At 35.8% G+C, this 20,260-nt stretch overlaps 1 protein-coding gene and 1 non-coding gene across 4 annotated transcripts in view; one reads left to right on the top strand and one right to left on the bottom strand.

Annotated features, from left to right (window-relative positions):
- Rad51b (RAD51 paralog B) overlaps nt 1–20,260 on the top strand; it is a 572,024-nt gene that overhangs the window by 121,205 nt on the left and 430,559 nt on the right. The window lies entirely within an intron of this gene.
- On the bottom strand, nt 6,419–6,491 carry Trnam-cau (transfer RNA methionine (anticodon CAU)). Its single transcript has one exon. It is a non-coding gene; the product is annotated as a tRNA-Met (tRNA).

Genomic DNA, 20,260 nt, shown 5'->3' with positions numbered 1-20,260 from the left:
ATTCTTAAAAGTACAATTATGATTTGTATATAACTTTAAAATATTTAATTAAGTGTGTTTAGTTAAAACAGAGTTTTAAATTCTAATTTTGAATAGGTATGAACATTTGAAGTAAATAAATACTTAAAACTTTCAGGTTATTTATGTATTTTAAGACATTTCAATAGTTACCTCTCTGGTCTGTCTCCCCAACCCCTTATGCCTGAAGTATAGAATAGTCTTCTCCCTTATCTCCCTAGCCTTAGTAGTTCTCTTTTTTAACTTTTTTTGTGTGTGGTGCTGGGGATTAAACCCAGGAGCTCCCACATTTAGGCAAGTGCTCTGCCCCGAGCCACACTCCTGGCGCTGTTACTCTTAAAACTTCTGTTACCTGGCTCTACTAGGATATTTTAGTACTGGGGATTTAATTCAGGGCCCTTTACCACTGAGTTACATTCCCAGCCCCCACCCTTTTTTTTTTTTTCTTTTTAAGTTTTTCTTTTTGAGACAGGGTCTCACTAAATTGTCTAGGCTAACTTCAAATTTGTAATCTTCCTGCCTCAGCCTCTTGCCTGATAGGATAATATTTCTAAAATAACTTCATGCTTTCTCCTATCAACTGATGTCATTTATTTTAATCTTACCAATATTCTTTCAAACCCTGACTTATATTTTCCTTTAAGGAGTCTTCATAATAATCTTATTGGACCCTATTTTCCATAGTACTTTTGAACTAAGCTCTTTCTCCATTATTTTTATGTTGATTTGTTTATTTCTTGTCACTTTTGTTTTTGTCTATTCTTTTGTTTTCTTCCTAAATGGAAATCAGTGTGGTAGAAGATCTTGTAGTTTTTCTGAATGGAATCTAGAACACTTCTGAGGACATAATAGATGTTAAATATATACTCTGTTACTGCATGTTATCAAGTATAAAATTGTGGCTATTTAAATTACATAAATTTTTGAACAGAAATCCTGAGTGAAGATAACCTGCACAATGCTTGATAACTAGATTATAGATTGTAAAATAAGTTCTGTGAAGTCCATACTGTGCCTTCTTTGAAGGTTTATTGCTTAACTTTTAGAATTGGTGGTTTTCTCTCTTAAACTGAGAAATAGGTCTGGCAGATCGACTTACTAACGGTGGCCTCTTCAGTCTTTCCTGAATGTCTATATTCTCTATCTTTCTAATTAACTCTTGCAAAAGAAAAAATAAATGGGATTTATATTGTTAAAAAATAGAAATTTCTTACTGGGCATTGTGGCACATGCCTATAATCCCAGTGACTCGGGAGGTTGAGGCAGGAGGATTACAAGTTTGAGGCTAGCCTCAGCAATTTGGTGAGTTCCTAAGTAACTTTGTGAGACCCTGTCTCAAAATAAAAAAATAAGGAGCTCTGGGGTTGTAGTTCAGTGGTAAAGTACTCATGGGTTTAATCTCCAGTACTGGGGGCGCGGGGAGAAAGAAAGAAATTCTTTTTTTAAGAAAATTATTTTTTAGGTATAGTTGGACACAATACCTTTATTTAATTTATTTATTTTTATATGGTGCTGAGGATCAAACCCAAGGCCTCGAACATGCTAGGCAATCACTCTACCGCTGAGCTACAAGAAAGAAATTCTTTATTTTTATCACTGTAGCATCTTAGACCAAATAAATAAACAACAACTTTTAAAAAGAATGTATAGTTAGAAGACTAATACTACCTGATTTCAAGATTTATAAATCATAACTCAAGGTAGAGTAGTAGTATTTAAAAAAAAATTTTTTTTTGGTACCAGGGATTGAACCCAGGGGCACTTAACTGTTAAGCTGTACCCCCCCCCCCCCCCATTTTATTTTGCACTTTGAGGCAGGGTCTTGCTAAATTGCTTAGGACCTCACTAAATTGCTGAGGCTGCTTTGAACTTGCCATCCTCCTGGTAGAGTAGTATTAATTATTAATGTTTAATGTAGAGATAGGGAAATTTTTCTGTGGAACAGAATGGAGACTCCACAAACACCAACATATACATGGGCATTTTAGTTTTGACAAAAGTATAAAGGCAGTTCACTGGAGAAAAGCCAGTCTTTTAAATTGTAACAGATGGTACTGAACCAATTAGATATCTATGTGAAAAATAAATTGTATAATATTTTACACCATATAAAAATTAACCCCAAAATGGAGAAATAGACTAAAATGTAAACCCTAAAACTATAAAACTTCTAAAAGAATAAATAGAAAGATGGGCCAGAAATGTAGCTCAGTGGTAGACACTTGCTTAGTATGTATGAGGCCCTGAGTTTGATCATAGTACCAGTGGAAGGGGGAAGAGCAAATTGGAAATTTTTTTTGTTGCAAAGCTTTGCTATATATGCCTCCAAAGGCTCAGCAGATAAAAAGACAGATTGATAAATTGAACTTCATCAAAATAAAAAATTTCAGATCTTCAAAAGAGAATGAAAAGATTTGTCACAGACTGTGAGATAATATTTGCAAAACATAATAATGTGATAGAGGACTTTCAGCCAGAATATATAAGGAATTTTCAAAACTCAATAAAAAAACAAGCCAACAAAAACAGAAAAAAGATTTTAGCAAACATACCACCAAAGAAGATACATGGATGGTAAACACATGAAAAGGAACCCAACATCATTAATTATCATGGAAATGTAAATAAAAACCGCATTGTTTTTATTTATACAATGCCTATTAAAGTTAAAGTGAAAAAAAAATCTTATAAAAGTGTTGATAAGTATGTATGTGGAGGAACTAAAACCCTGCCATCTTGCAGGTGGGAAAGTAAAAAATAATGACAATGACAGTATTACGTTTTGTAAATGTCAAATGGTATGATTGGTAGTTTATTAAAATGTTGAACATATATCTACTATATGATCCAGCTATTCCACATAGCTTTTTACCCAAGATAATTGAAGGTATAGAAACAAAAACTTATATACAACTGTCTTAGCAGTCTTATTTGTAATAGCCCCAAACTGCAAGTCACCACCAGGTCCATCATCAAGTGAATGAGTAATAAACTGTAGTATAGACATACAATGGAAGACTACTCAGTATTCTGTGTTGCCCAGGCTGGTCTTGAACTCCTGGGCTCAAGCAATCCTTCTGCAGCAGCCTCTCGTAGCTGGGATGACAGGCATGTACCACTGAGACCAGCATCACCTAGGCTTTTTTTTGGGTGTTCTTTTTTTTTTTTTTTTTTAATTTTAGCTTAAATGTTCATTAAGCTAAAAAATACATTTTGGAGAAATTAAAAGTTGCTAGTATTGTATAGTCAGTTCCTATGTCCATTCACATGGTAACATTTTGCTATTTTTTTTTTTGTCTCTTAAGTGTGTGTGTGTGTGTGTGTGTGTGTGTGTGTGTACTTTTTACTGTACTCTTGTTCTGAACCACTTGGTAGTAAATGGCAGAGATTGGGACTCTTTATCCTAAATACTTTAGTATATGTCTTTTTTTTTTTTTAAAAGAGAGAGAGAGAGAGAGAAAGAGAGAGAATTTTAATATTTATTTTTTTTTTAGTTTTCGGCAGACACAACATCTTTGTTTGTATATGGTTCTGAGGATCCAACCCGGGCCGCACGCATGCCAGGCGAGCGTGCTACTGCTTGAGCCACATCCCCAGCCCCAGTATATGTCTTTTAAGAACAAAGACATTCTTTTACATAAGCATGGTATATTGATCAAATTCAGTATTATATATTGTTAAATTTGCCTATCTTCCCAATACAACTTTTTTAGCAGCTTTTTTGTGTCTTCTATATAAGGATTGGTAAATAGAAATTTCATTGTCATATCACTTGTGTTTCCTTAGTATATTATCTTTTTAAAAAACACTGACACTTATTAAAGGCCCAGAATTTTGTATAATGCCTCATATGGAATTGCATAATTATTTCCACTGTACCTTGGTTCTTTTTCTTGTTGTATTTTAGTGCTGTGGGTATGCACACGTGTATACTGGTATATACCTGCATGCTATACTTTATTTAGGTTTATGTTGAGTCTTTTCTAAACTAGATTATAAATTTTTATAGATAGATAATTTATCCTATAATTTTAGTTTCCATACTTTCAGGCACATGTAATACTTAATTTGTAATAAAAATTAAATATATTTAGTAAGTCAAAAGTTCTTACATATTTTGTAGTTTAAGGGGAGAGAAGGACATATCAGATTAATGAACTTAAGAGTAATTAAAGATGTCAAAGAGCACCAATGTAACAATACAGGCATTATGTTTTGTTTTATTGAGTCTTGAAGAAACTTGAATAGTCCAAAGTGTAATATCATATACACACAAAACACTGAATTCTGCACTAATTCACATGTTATTTCTTTTCATCATTCCTTTGAGGAAACCCTTTGCAATTGTTGACTTTCTTTCCATATACATGTTCCAAAATAGCCTTCCCATCTGACGTGGTATTTTAGCAGACAGTGAAATTGGAATGAAACATCTTAGACTTTTTAAAATATGTTTCTCAAGACTAGAACTCTCAGGTTGTCAAGAAGAGGTCTTTTTTTAAATATTTTTTTTTTTGTTGCTATTGTAGATGGACACAAATATCTTTATTTTTATTTATTTTTATGTGGTGCTGAGGATCGAACCCAGGGCCTCGTGCATGCAAGGCAAGCGCTCTACCACTGAGCTATAACCCCAGCCCAAGAAGAGGTCTTTTATTATCAAATAAATGTGGTTCTAAGAAAATGACTCAATCGAAGTTTTTAAGGATGAGTACAGATAGGACATTGTTTATATTGAAGTCAGAATCTGAGAAGGTACATTGTAGCCTTTTAGAGGCTCTGGTTTCCCTGCAGCTCATCTTTTATTTGTTAAGGTCCATAATAAACTTGAATTTATTATTCAGGATTATTTAGGATTTTTAATCTGTAAGCATTCAGGAACTCTTAAAACATTGTGTTTAGATTTTTTTTTTGGTAGTTGTAGATGAACAGAATGCCTTTATTTTTATTTGTTTATTTTTATGTGGTGCTGAGCATCGAACCCAGTGCCTCATGCATGCTAGGCAAGCGCTCTACCACTGAGCTACAGCCCAGCCCAAAACATTGTTTTCTTCTGTTTTAATGAAGAATGTTTAGTACACAGGTTTTCTTAGTATTGACTTTCATAACTGTCATCTGGGGCGGTTATCTCAGTTGATTTTTTATTTCTGAAGGCCTATTCTAACTCTTCATTTACCTGAACTTACTGAAGAACTCCTCATTATTCAGCACATAGTTTTGTGAAGAGATTCTTAGGAGTAATGGCTGACATTCTCCATATTGTGGTTTGTCTGTTGTGTATGTGCCTGTGGATAACTTGGCAATCACTCCCTCAGCAAAATACCAGCCAGTGTGGTTCAGCCAAAGTTTAAAGGAATAAAATAACTGCAACAGAAGGGTTTTCTTTCTTTTTTTTGTATAATGCTGAGTGATACTATTCTTGGTTCTTTTTTTATTGAATTGCTTAGGTAGCAGGTAGTGTTTCATTGCCATAATTGGTATTAATAACAAAACAAACAACCACTAGCAAATGGGAATACCAGGTAATTCAGATTATCTACTTTTCACATATGAGGCTAAGAACTCTTCCTTTAACTAAAAAATGTGTGCTTAGATCAGATTCTGATTTAGAGAATGAAAAACAACATATTATCTGTTCTTTCTAGGATCAAGTTTAATGGAAAACTGGTGGTTTACTAATTTTTTCACACACATAATTTGAGAATATTTTTTATGTTTGTCAATTTTTTTGAAAGTAGGGTTTTTGGGGCTTATTTCAACTGCAGTAGGAGGAGGTACTGATTCACCAAATTGTGTGAATTAAAGGCATGATCAAGGAATAGGCCATTGAAAATGATGGGCCTGCAGTATTAAAAGTGCTTTGATCTTCTGTTTTGACACACTGAGTTTATCTTTAATTATATGTGATGACATTTGATTACTATACACTTAGACTATTATAATGTGGTTTGTAAAATGTAGTTTATAGTATGTAATAACTTCAACACCCGTTTTTTTTTTTTTTTTGTACTTATGAGTATGTAGAGTGATGTTTTAGTTTTGTTTAAATGAAAACTGTTGGACTTTTGAATTAGCAGACATTTAAAAAGTAAGATATTTAGTAGTCAGGCAAAGTCTAGTTCCTGTAAAGTAAGGATTAGGAGTGTTCCTGTGACACCTGATGTCTTATTTTACAGAGGTTAACAGAATTATCTGTGGCGGTTTCCTGATCTTTCCACTAACTTGCTGCTTTACTTCAGGTAAATCACTTAAGTTCCCTGAACTTTTGAAAAATGAAAGCCTTAGACTAAATGATATCCAAGGTTTCAGTAATGAAAGTATGCTTCTCCTATTCTAGGATGTCTGTAATGGGCATAGTGTGCATGACATACAATAGAATTTCCAGACACTTTTTTTGGGGTGGTGGTGCTGGGAATCGAACCCAGGGCCTTCTGCATATGAGGCAGGCACTCTACCAACTGAGCTATAGCCCCTCCAGACACTTAAAAAAATATTTTTGTTGTAGATGGACACAATACCTTTATTTATTTGGTGCTGAGTGAGGATTGAACCCAGTTCTAAATGCTTATGAGGCAAATGTTCCACTGCTGAGCTACAACCTCAGCCCCTTGAGACGTTTTTTAAAAGAAGAATATTTTTAAAAAATTATTGTGTCAGTTAATGATTTTTGGTTTTGCGTTTTGATGTGGAAATGAGGTACTGAAAAAAGGAAAAGAACAATGACTTTTCCAACTTCCAGGGAGGGGCAGTAGGGTAGTGGGTTACCCTGCTGTAGGCAGCAGGTATAGACAGCACTTTCAGTTGGAATTTCCTATATTATGCCAGTATGTTAATCTTTGGGATCTGATACTTTTCTTTGAAATTGTCTGCTTTGCTTGCATTTACATGTCCAGCCCTGGATTTACCCCAATTTAGGCAATTACATGTCCCACTTCTGAAAGGTCTTTAAAAGTTTGAGTCTAATTCTAATTCTCTAAGTGAAATGACAAAGTTATTCTTATTTTTCAAATAGTAGATAGATATAATAATTTGACCTTTAAAACATTGAATCAAATTTGCCAATGTTTCTTATGGCAAAAAACAAAGCCAAAACTAACAAATCCTCCAAGCCCAGTGACTATTTCCAAAGCATTACTTGGGGCATAATATTCCATGTGTCTCTATCCTGAGTTTGCTCATTTTTGCCATACCCCAGTTCTTTTCTTTCTAAGAGGTAAAAATCTTACATTGTAAAAAGTCTGTTGCATAGAAGTATTAGGTATGATTATTTACTGCCTAAGAACTAAACAGTGGTGCTTTGGTTTGGATTTATTTACTGACTGGTCATAGTAAGTTTTGCCTATAATGAGTACTTTGAGATTTTTTTGAACTAAAAGCATACAACTATATAGAGTTTGTGCCAAGTAAATGACACAGAAAACCCCAGAAAGGTATGATATTACAGTTGCATATCAAATTATTCTTTTCTGTTCACAGATTATAGTTGTGTTAAAATTTTATTAGCTTTTATTTCTTTCTGGAGAGTGTGTAAAAGTGAAGCCTTACTAGAAATCATTACATGGTAGTTAACTGTGGACCATATACTAATGGAGAAGAAAAGTAATCCAGATAATCCCAAACATTAGATAACTATTGCTCCTCTTGTTTGGTTCAAAGAACATGGGGGAAAAGCAGTTAGGAATCAGAGTTGGGTGTTTAAATCTGGAAAACCCATTTTTGGTATATCCCCTGCCACAGCTCTGCAGCCTGGGCAAGATCCCTGAGATGGAATCCTAGGCAGGAAGATGATAGGGGAAAGAGCAGATTACAGAGCCTAAGGCAGTAGCACCTGAGGTTCTCTTTCTTGTTTACTATAGCTCGTGAGTATGAAGTGAACCTCAGTAAAATTCCAGATTAGGTCATTTAGCAGATGGTTGTTGAGTACTCAGAAGGAAAAATGATGATCTCTGGGAGCCAGCCTGAATTTATTTTTTTTTAAGTTATGGTGGATTAAGATAATTTCATTCTTCTTTAGAAATTTGTTAGACTGTTGACCATACCATATAAGTGCTTGAATTTTATAAATCTTTTTGACATGGTTTATCTTATGATATCACTGTAGGCATGATGGATGAGAATGCTATTACAGTTATGTTGGTATGAAACTCGTTGAACAACCATCTAAAAGAGTGTTAAGTAATGAATTTATGTTAACCTGGAGGGAGGGTCTTGAGATAATAAGAAATCTATCTTTAGCTTTCTGTTACATATATATATATATATATATATATATATATATATATATATATATATATATAGCTGATATACTGATCAAATTTGTAATTCATATGCAGTTGGGAAGGATGGTTCAATTATTAGGTGATGGAGACAGGAATCAGACAAGGCCAAACATGCTGGGTTGATTGGCTTAACCAGTATGATAAAATTTACTGAGAACAAGTTCATAATGCAATGTATGATGCTATGTATTTTGGAATCAGGGAGAAATGGCTTAGATTTAGGGGTAGAAAAAAGACAATATCTTAAGTCAACTGCAAACTTAATATGAGCAATAATGTTGTCATGTTCCTTTCCAAAATTGCATTATGATCTTAGGCTATATTAATAAAAGTGTCTGGAACAGGATTGATGACAGTCTTCTTTCTTCCAAGTCAGATTATTCTGTTTTTTTTTTTTTAATGTACATTGTAGTTTTTTTTAAAAAAAATTTTTCTAATTAGTTATACATGACAGCAGAATGCATTTCAATTCATTGTACATAAATGGAAGCATGTGGGCAGGAAAGATTATATTCTGTTCTTTAAGCACATTCAGAAGAAAATGGCTAAAACAATACGTTTTTTTTTTTTTTTCCCAAATAACCAAACTGAAGAAAGAAAGATGTTTAATCTTTAAGGGGTCATAAGTGCCATCTCCTAATATTTATTTAAAGAGCATTTCTACAAAAGGGAGGTTAAAATGAGATTGTAATGTCCCAGAAAGCAAAATGATGACCAGTTATTTGATGGTATATGGAGATATAAAAGGAGAGGTCTCTGTTTCTTAACTGATCCCCACACCCCTCACCCTCCCCCCCCCCAAAATGGAATGGACTGCACTGTGTTGGGAATTAAGTAGTGATTTTTCTAGGGAGTTGTTGAACTACCTACCTCTGGGCATGTGATAATAGAAGAAATGTATTCATCAGATAGGGAGTAAAATTAGTTGATTTATAAAATTCAGTCTAACTTTTTTTGAAAAAAAAAAAAAAGTCTTACTCCCTGTCATTTGGCTAAGAAACAGAGAATCTCTTTGATCATAATGGATAAATTGGAATATGTATATGTTATTATTAAAACATGTCTGTTTGCTTTTGCAAGGTGCTTTATTCTTGTCTACTCTTAAAATGTCTTTCTGAAGTTAAAAGGACTTAACCTGTGAGTTTAGAAGGGAAAATAATGTTCTTTCCAGGAAACATTATTTATATTTGACACATTTTAATTAATACTAAAACCAATGTGATCATACTTTAACTGTAAGAAGATAATAATACAGGGTGAATATATATATGACGGAATAGCCAAGGCCATTGGCTTGTTCTTACATTTGTTCTTTTATTCACTCATTAATTTATAATTTTTTTGGCTACCTGTTAAATGCTAGTCACTCTGTTGAGTGCTAAGGAAGTTGAAATATACTACAGTTTCTCTTATCATTTATTTAAAAAATCTGTTACTAGACTCTCTTACTTATAATCTTCCAAGAAACATTTTCATTAAAAGAGTATTACTGATAAAGAAATAAAAGAAACCCTGGTACACCCTGATATTAATTATGTCAGCTACTTTATGAATTCATACAAAAACCACACCTTTATGTACATTTTCAGTATTAATATTAAGTTGAAACTGAATTCTGAGGCAGAACTTGTTTTTTCAGAGTTGTTTCAGTTATTGTCAGAATATTCTATATTTCTTCTTTGAACTATAATTAATTTCCATGTTACTTTTTGAAAGGAAAAATAAAATACCATGTTAGTGGTTTAAAAGTACACACTAATCTCTTTTTCTTTTTCAGGAAAAAAAAAAAAAAAAAAAAAAAACACCAAAAAACTATTTTTGCTCTCTTGGCTAAATAGGTTTTTCAGCTAGCTTTAATTTTAATGTTCATCATTTCTAGGTAGACAAGAATGATCTTGAAAAAAGAAAGCTTTTGAAATATTAAGCCAACAAAGGCATGGCCTGCAGGATAAGTTAATTAGTTGAACGTATTCACTGGTTATATGGCCAAGTTTCATCTTTGATTTATTCTAAAATAGGATGGTTATGGTGTTGTCTTTCATCTTAAAAGTATACCCTATTAACAGTAGCTTATAAATCATTATCAAACTAGGTAGGGTAAGTTGGTAGACCCTAGTTTTAAATTAGAAATATAAAATGAGAAATCAGTGCTTCTTTGTGTAACAGTAGTAAAAAATGGCTTAAGGCAGCGGTGGGGTGGGGTTCTGTTCTTTATCTTCCAAGTCTTATCTAAACACATCTAAGACAACTGCTACTATCATAAGGTCTTTCTCTGGTTTTCCAGGATTCTTTGGCAAAATGTTAGCCCCTACCCATCAGTCATCCCATTCCTAATTCATGGTCTTCTCTGACTTTTCCTATAGTTATCTCAGATTGCAGAGAAGTGAAAAAACCATTTGTACATCCATGTTTATAGCAGCATTTTTTAAAATAGTTGAAAGGCAGAATCAACCCAAATGTTCATCAAAAGAGAAAGGAATAAATAAAATGTGGCATATAAATATAATGGAAGATTATTCGTCATTAAAAAGGAAATTCTGACACATACCACAGCACGAATGAACCTTGAGGACATTATGCTAAGTGATATAGGCCAGTCAAAAAAACCAAATGGTATATGATTCCACTTATATAAGGTATCTAGAATAGTGAAACTCATTGAAAGTAGAATGGTGTTTTCCAAGGTATGGGTAGAGGGATATAGCAATTTTTTAATGGATAAATAGTTTCAGTTTTGCAAGATGACAAGTTTTAAAGTTTGGTTGTACAACATGAATATACTTAGTACTATTAAACTGTATACTTAAAATGGTTAAGATAGTATAGTTTATGTTATATGCATTTTACTATAATTTAAAAAGAATCTAGATGCTGTGTTGCATGCCTATAATGCCAGCAACATGGGAGGCTCAGGCAGGAGAATATCAATTTCATAGCCAGCCTTGCCAACTTAGTGAGATGAACTTAAAATAAAAAATAAATAAAGGGCTGTAGAAGCAGCTCACTGGTAAAATATCCCGGTTTCAATCCCTAGTACTGCAACAACAACAACAATAACAAAACTTTCAAAAATATTTCAAAAGATTTACTAAATAAATGCATTCATTTTAAAAAAGATTGCACAAAAATGAAAAAAAAAGTAGTCCTCCACTAAAACATATTGCTACTGTTTACTAGATAGACTTTGGTTTTTAGAATTTAATTAGAATATAAGACAAGATAACTGATTTGTTTATTCCACATGTTCAAAATTGAACTTGGGATCTCTTCCTCTCAAATTAGTCTTTGCTTTCTTTATCTCAAGTTAGAAATATGGATGCCAGCCTACACTTATTTTTTTCTTTTCCATCTTTTTTTTTTTAAGAGAGAGAGAGAGAGAGAGAGAGAGAGAGAGAGGATTTTTTAATATTTGTTTTTTAGTTTTCGGCGGACATCTTTGTATGTGGTGCTGAGGATTGAACCCGGACCGCACGCATGCCAGGTGAGCGCACTACCGCTTGAACCACATTCCCAGCCCTTATTTTTTTCTTTACCCTCCAAATACTATTGGTGACCAAGTCTTGCTAATTATATATTCTCTGCCTCTTTTTTTTAATTAGGGAAATAAACCCATGGGTACTTTTATCACTGAACTACAACCCCAGCCATTCTTATTTTTTTATTTTGATACAGGATCTCACTAAATTGCTTTATTTTGATACAGGATCTCACTAAATTGCTGAGGCTGTCCTCAAGCCTTTGAGCCTCCTGCCTCAGCCTTCAAAGTTGCTGGGATTGTAGTCGTGTGCCACCAGGCCTGGCTCTTCATCTTTCTTTGATCTACCTTCTCTACATCACTGTTGCAACTTACTCATTCAGGAAGTACATAGCAGCTACAATGTGCCAGACTCTGTTCTGGTTGATTGAAATGTTTCAATGAACAAAACAAAGACCACTGTTCTGATGAAGCTTGTGGGGAAGACAGACAATAAATACTAGATCTAAGCATTAATTATACAAAGAAAGTGTTAATAATATTCATAGTAGAGAAAGTATTAATGTCATGAAAAAAGAAAACAGGGTAGAATGGAGGCTTGGGAGTGTAGGATTAGGAGAGAGTTTCAGTTTAGAAACTGGTGGTTTCATCTAAAAATGAAATCTGAGCAAAAACTTGAAGGAAATGAGCAATGAAAATATCTGAGGAAAAGGCTTTCCAGACAGAACTGTCAGAGCAATGGTTGTAAGAAGAGAAATTGTCGGAGGGGTTCTTTCAAGGAGCATCATGGGAGCCAGTGTGTCTGAAGTGGAGAAAGCAAGAGGAAAAGCCATGGGAAAGGAGGCCGTAGAGGTGACAGTGGTTAGTTCATGGCAGGCCCTTATGGAGCAGTGGATGGATGGATGCAATAAACAGAGGGAAGATGCCTGAATTATATTTTCAAACAATCACTATGGCTTCTGGTTTGAGAACAGATTGTACGAGCAAGGGATGAAACAGAAAGGTCAGTTAGGAATATCTCTTTTTTTTTGTTTTTTCTTTTTTTTTTTAAATTTTTTATTGTTGGCTGTTCAAAACATTACATAGTTCTTGATATATCATATTTCACCCTTTGATTCAAGTGGGTTATGAGCTCCCATTTTTACCCCATATACAGATTGCAGAATCACATCAGTTACACATCCATTAATTTACATATTGCCATACTAGTGTCTGTTGTGTTCTGCTGCCTTTCCTATCCTCTATTATCCCCCCCTCCCCTCCCCCCCCTCCCCTCCCCTCCCCTCTTCTCTCTCTGCCCCCTCTACTGTCATTCATTTGTCCCCCTTGTATTATTTTTCCCTTTCCCCTCACTTCCTCTTGTATGTACTTTTGTATAACCCTGAGGGTCTCCTTCCATTTCCATGCAATTTCCCTTCTCTCTCCCTTTCCCTCCCACCTCTCATCCCTGTTTAATGTTAATCTTCTTCTCATGCTCTTCAACTCTACTCTGTTCTTAGTTACTCTCCTTATATCAAAGAAGACATTTGGCATTTGTTTTTTAGGGATAGGCTAGCTTCACTTAGCATAATCTGCTCTAATGCCATCCATTTCCCTGCAAATTCTATGATTTTGTCATTTTTTAATGCAGAGTAATACTCCATTGTGTATAAATGCCACATTTTTTTTTATCCATTCGTCTATTGAAGGGCATCTAGGTTGGTTCCACAGTCTTGCTATTGTGAATTGTGCTGCTATGAACATCAATGTAGCAGTGTCCCTGTAGCATGCTCTTTTTAGGTCTTTTTTTTTTTAATTTTTTATTGTTGGCTGTTCAAAACATTACATAGTTCTTGATATATCATATTTCACAATTTGATTCAAGTGGGTTGTGAGCTCCCATTTTTACCCCATATACAGATTGCAGAATCACATCAGTTACACATCCATTGATTTACATATTGCCATACTAGTGTCTGTTGTATTCTGCTGCCTTTTCTATCCTCTACTATCCCCCTCCCCTCCCCTCCCCTCCCCTCTTCTCTCTCTGCCCCCTCTACTGACATTCGTTTGTCCCCCTTGTATTATTTTTCCCCTTCCCCTCACTTCCTCTTGTATGTACTTTTGTATAACTCTGAGGGTCTCCTTCCATTTCCATGCATTTTCCCTTCTCTCTCCCTTTCCCTCCCACCTCTCATCCCTGTTTAATGTTAATCTTCTTCTCATGCTCTTCGACCCTACTCTGTTCTTAGTTACTCTTCTTATATCAAAGAAGACATTTGGCATTTGTTTTTTAGGGATTGGCTAGCTTCACTTAGCATAATCTGCTTTAATGCCATCCATTTCCCTGTAAATTCTATGATTTTGTCATTTTTTAATGCAGAGTAATACTCCATTGTGTATAAATGCCACATTTTTTTTTATCCATTCATCCATTGAAGGGCATCTAGGTTGGTTCCACAGTCTAGCTATTGTGAATTGTGCTGCTATGAACATCGATGTAGCAGTGTCCCTGTAGCATGCTCTTTTTAGGTCTTTAGGGAATAGACCGAGAAGGGGAATAGCTGGGTCAAATGGTGGCTCCATTCCCAGCTTTCCAAGAAATCTCCATACTGCTTTCCAAATTGGCCGCACCAATTTGCAGTCCCACCAGCAATGTACAAGTGTACCCTTTTCTCCACATCCTCGCCAGTTAGGAATATCTCAATCAAGAGATAAAGATAGCTTGGACAGAGTCGTTAGTGGCAGTGCAGGTAGTGAGAAGATTTGGGAGATATATATATATATATTTTTTTTTTTTTTGAGAGAGAGAGAGAGAGAATATTTTATTTTTTAGTTTTCCGCAGACACAACATCTTTGTCTGTATGTGGTGCTGAGGATCGAACCCGGGCCGCACACACGCTGGCGAGCGCGCTACTGCTTGAGCCACATCCCCAGCCCAGATTTGGGATATTTTGAAGATACAGCCAGCATGAGTTTCTAATAGATTAGGTGTAGGGTGTAAGAGAAAGTTGAGATAAATCTATGTTTTTTTGTTCTAAGTGGACTTCCCTGAGGGTGAGGTGGTGAGAATGTATTCATAGAGGAAGCACAGGGTATGTAATTTTGAATTTACTACTGAGATGTCTTGTCGCAGTCTGGCTGGGCACAATCAGAAGCCACTTGTCAAAAGAAACTAACTTTATGTTTAGAACCACACACGCCAAACAAAACAGCCTCTCAGGAAAAATCCTCAGAGCCTCAACTGCCACCACCGGCTTTCCACAAGCCTGTCTCTCCCACACAAGCTTCTCCCCACCTCCCACAATCCTCCTGCTCTTGAGGCCGATTGGCTGGGTCACGTGGGCGGAGCCAAAAAAGTCCCCCAATGAGCAGCTCCGTGGTCTGAAAGGGCAGGGAAACAGTCCAATGAGCATCACCGCAGAGGAGCCAATCAGCTAGATGTTGCTGGGGCCGAGGAGCCAATCAGCTAGATGTTGCTGGGGCCACTGTGAGCCAATCATCAGCCGGCAGCTGGAAGTTTGCTGGGGCCTCTTCGGCTGTGGCTCTCAACATCTCCCCCTCTCTGTTTAAACAACAAGCATGTGGCTTAGGGACCGTGCCTGTTAGGCAGTCCAATTCAACATATGGTCCTTACCCGTCATCGGATGAACTGACCTCTAGGCGTCAGCCTCCTGTCTTAGGTTGGTACCACTGCAATTGGATCATACCCGTCACTGACTACCGGTCCAGCATACAGCTATACTTGTGGATAGGCCTTTGCACCAATGGGGGGGTGAGGTTCTTTGCCTCACCTCTGGTGGCCCCCAAATTTTAGACCATCACTAGTAGAGGAGGATGCAAAATGCCATGACATTAAGCCAATTGAGGGCTCCTTTGAAAAATTGTACCACCGGTGACATCATCAGCAAAAATACCCCAACACTACCACAAGTCACTGCACCAACAGATAGTTCACAATGCATACAGGTGAGCTCACAATGTGTCCAGGCAAGTTCTGCAAGCAGTTCAGTGATGGCTATTGTAGAAGCTGTAGACTGGTTTTATCTTTGACTTCACCAGCACTGGGATGAAGATAGGAATTCTAGCAATAATGGCTAAAGAAAAAATTATGTAACAATTTTCTTAACAATTTACATTGTCTTCACCGGCACTGGGATGAAGATAGGAATTCTGGCAATAATGGCTAAAGAAAAAATTATGTAACATTACAGAAGGCACTAAAAGAAAACAATTTTCTTAACAATTTACATTATCTTTAAGAGAATTATTAAATATAATGAAAAGGAAAGGTGAAAGTAAACAAACAGATCTGTTAACCTTCTTTTTTGTTTACATATTAAAACAATCCTCAACAGTTGTTTACCCAATTTAAATTAAATCATATAAATCACGTGAAAAAAAAATATTTGGATCCATTTTATCATGAGCGCTCATCATATATGATATATGGACATTCAAACATATAACACAAAACACAAGTGTGCACACATAACATAATACATACAACACATAACATTATAGTAAAGGCCTTATAACTTTTTACAGGTGAAATCTCCATTGCAATGTTTAAAAACTCTATAGTCAAAAAATAGAACTGATCAGCAAAACATTAACCTAGGTCTGTATGAGCTCAAAAAACAAAATAGAACTTCATGATATGGCAAAGGGCAGTAATAAAATAGATATTGAAAAAAGCATCCTGGTTCTGTTGCAGATGTAAGAATAGCCAAACTGGAGTTTTGGATATCAGTTGTTATGGATTTGAGCCAAATCATCTTCTTTTTGGTCTGTAGAAATCGCTTTAGTTAATCTTTCTGGAATCCAAATCGGCTGCTGTTCTCCCTGTGGAAACACATAAACAGACCCCCGACTCCAGACAATCACTGGGTCAGGACCTTGGTTAATCTCTCTGGAATCCAAATCGGCTGCTGTTCTCCCTGTGGAAACACACAAACAGACCCCCGACTCCAGACAATTACTGGGTCAGGACCTTTCCATTGTCCTGTTAGAATATCCTTCCAAAGTACCTTGGGCTTATGTACATTTTTTGGACACATATGCCTTTCCGCAGCACTAAGTCCTGATGAATCCAAATTTAAAAAGTTTAGAGTAAAAAGGGTTATTTTAAGTTTATCTTTGGGGAATATATACCCCTTCCCAATTCCTTCTTTTTGCTTTAATAAGTACATTTTAATAGTTTGATGAGCTCTTTCAACTATGCCTTGTCCCTGTGGATTGTATGGGATTCCTGTTATATGAGTAATGCCAAATGTTGAGCAAAATTGTTTAAAAGAGGTAGAAGTATAACCAGGGGCATTATCTGTTTTTAACTGTTTTGGAACACCCACAGTGGCAAAATTTTGTAAGCAATGAGCTATAACATCTTTAGTTTTTTCTCCGGCATGAAGGGAGCCCATCAAAAATCCAGAAGAAGTATCAACTGTAACATGCAAATATTTTAATTTTCCAAATTCTGGCAAGTGTGTGACGTCCATCTGCCAAATATGGTTAGGTATCAATCCTCTAGGATTGACTCCAAGATTAACTTGTGGTAAAAAGGTCACACAATTTTGACATTGTTTTATTATTTGTCTAGCTTGTTCCTTAGTTATTTTAAAATGCTTTTGTAAAGTATTAGCATTGACATGGAACTTTTTATGAAAATTTATAGCTTCTTCTAGTGTAGAGAAAATATGTATGTCATGTGTAGTTTTATCTGCTAAATCATTGCCCAAACTAAGGGCTCCAGGCAATCCTGTATGTGCCCTGATATGTCCTATAAAGAATGGATCTTTTCTGTCCCAGATTAGACTTTGTATAGTGGAAAGCAAAGAGAAAACAGTAGAAGAAGGGGAAATCCTACCAGCATCTTCAAGAGATACTATAGCATTAACTACATACTGACTATCAGAAAATAAATTAAATACAGAATCTTTAAACATCACAAAAGCTTGTAAAACTGCATTAAGCTCTACCTTTTGAGCTGATTGTTTGGGTACTAAAAATGTAAAAGTTTGATCAGGGGTAACTACTGCTGCTGTACCATTATTTGACCCATCAGTGAATATATTTGGAGCATTCATGATAGGTGTTTTTCTTGTCATTTTTGGAAAAATTACAGGATGCAATGACCAAAAAGACAATAAAGGATTAGATGGTAAGTGGTTATCAAATGAAACATTAGATTTGCACATGATTATTGCCCAAGTATTTAACTCATTAGCTAACTCATCAATCTGATTCATAGTATATGGAGTAATAATTTTATTGGGAGAAATTCCAAACACTCCCTTTGCTGCTTTTATTCCTTTGAGTATTAATTGTCCTACAGCCTCAGGATACCTAGTAAGAATAGTGTTAGGAGAATAAGATAAATGTATCCATAATAATGGACCTTCTTGCCAAAATACTCCTGTAGGAATATTTTTTGTTGGTAGTACAATAAATAATAAAGGCAAACTTATATCAATTCTATCCAAATGCATATTTTCCATATATGTTTCAATGATTTTTAATGCCTTTCTTGCTTCAGGCGTTAACATTCGGGGTGAATTTGGATCTGATGGACCTTTTAGGATATCAAATAAAGGTCCCAACTCTCCTGTTGGTATACCTAAATAAGGCCTTATCCAATTTATGTCTCCTAATAACTTTTGAAAGTCATTAAGTGATTTGAGTTGATCTACTCGTATTTGAATTTTTGGTGGACGGACCATGGTTGAGGATAATAGAACTCCTAAATAATTAATTGGAAAATTTAATTGTACTTTATCTATTGCTATCTCTAGATTATAATTTTTTAATAAGTTTGTAAGTGTGGCATAACATTCTAGCAATGTGTTTTTATCTTTGTGTGCTAATAATACATCATCCATATAGTGAAATATTTGTAGTTCAGGATTTTGATTTCTAAGTGGCTGGATTGCTTTGTTAACATAAATTTGACACATAGTTGGGCTGTTAGCCATCCCTTGAGGGAGTACTTTCCATTCATATCTCTGATCAGGACCTTCATGATTCAGTGCAGGGATAGTAAATGCAAAACGTGGACTATCCTCAGGATGAATTGGAATTGAAAAAAAACAATCTTTAATATCTATAACTAAAACATACCAGGTTTTTGGCAAAGCAGACAACTGAGGAATCCCTGATTGAGCAGGTCCCATAATAACCATCTCATTATTAATGGCTCTTAAATCTTGCAATAATCTCCATTTACCAGATTTATTTTTGATGACAAAAATGGGAGTATTATGGGGAGATACAGAAGGTTGTATATGTCCTTCCGCTAATTGTTGTTTGACCAGGTCATGGGCTGCTTGTATCTTTTCTTTAGTCAGGGGCCACTGAGGAACCCATACTGGTCTTTCTGATTTCCAAGTAATTTTTATTGTCTCAGTGGCCCTTTCTGAAAATCCAACCCATGTCTTTCTGTTCCTTGATCTATTTGTATTGGTGCTGCTATACCTTGTTCTTGTTTTTCTAATCTTTTTCCTTTCCTATAACCTTGTCTAGTCATAATAGTGGGTGCATTTTTGTTGATGTTATTTGTTAATGTCAAACCTAATTGATCTAGGACATCTCGTCCCCATAAATTTACGGGAAGATGATCCAATACATATGGCTGTATAGTTCCTTCACATCCTTCAGGATCCTTCCAATCTAATACCATTGCACTTCTATGGGGATTAGTCGCCACTCCTAGGCCTCGAAGCGTTTGAGTGGCTTGTTGTAATGGCCAATGTTTTGGCCATTCTTGACGAGAGATGATGCTAAGGTCTGCACCTGTATCCAGTAGCCCATTAAATTCATGTCCTTGAATATTTAGTTTTAGCATGGGGCGAGAATCTAAATTTAAAGAAAGCATAGCCCAATCTACACCTGTGGAGCCTAATCCCTTGGAACCTCTTTCTACAGTACGACTGGAAAATTTATCATGTAGGCTGGGTATTATTAGTAACTGTGCTATTCTATCTCCTGGTGAAATTACTGATATACCCTTTGGAGAACTGGCTATAATTTTTATTTCACCTTCATAATCGGGATCAATTACCCCAGGACTTATCATAAGTCCTTTTAGAGTAGAAGAGCTGCGTCCCAATAATAAGCCTACTGTTCCTTTGGGAAAAGGTCCTTTCACCCCTGTGGGAATGATTTGAACTCCCATCTCTGGAGTTAGTACTGCTCTGGCGGAGGCGCAGATGTCCAACCCTGCGCTCCCTCTGGTTTGTCTGATGAGGGATCTGATGGACAATGTGTCCTGGGCACTACCCTGATGGGGTTGCTGGGTTCCTCCAGTGCGCCGTATATTTGCGGTTTTGGGCCCCGGAGCATTGGGCCCCCCTGTCCATTTTTTGACAATGGAGCCCAATGCCTTTCTCCACGATATCGTGGATAAACACCTGGTCCTTGTTCGTTTTTTGATAATGGAGTACCCTCTATGGTGGTCTGAGAACGGCATTCATTAGCCCAATGTCTCCCTCTACGGCATCGTGGGCAAATACC

The sequence above is a fragment of the Marmota flaviventris genome, chromosome 2 (genome assembly GCF_047511675.1).
Source record: "Marmota flaviventris isolate mMarFla1 chromosome 2, mMarFla1.hap1, whole genome shotgun sequence".
Classification (NCBI taxonomy): domain Eukaryota; kingdom Metazoa; phylum Chordata; class Mammalia; order Rodentia; family Sciuridae; genus Marmota; species Marmota flaviventris.
The sequence above is the reverse complement of the archived record's forward strand: the minus strand, read 5'-3'. Positions and strand labels throughout refer to the sequence as shown.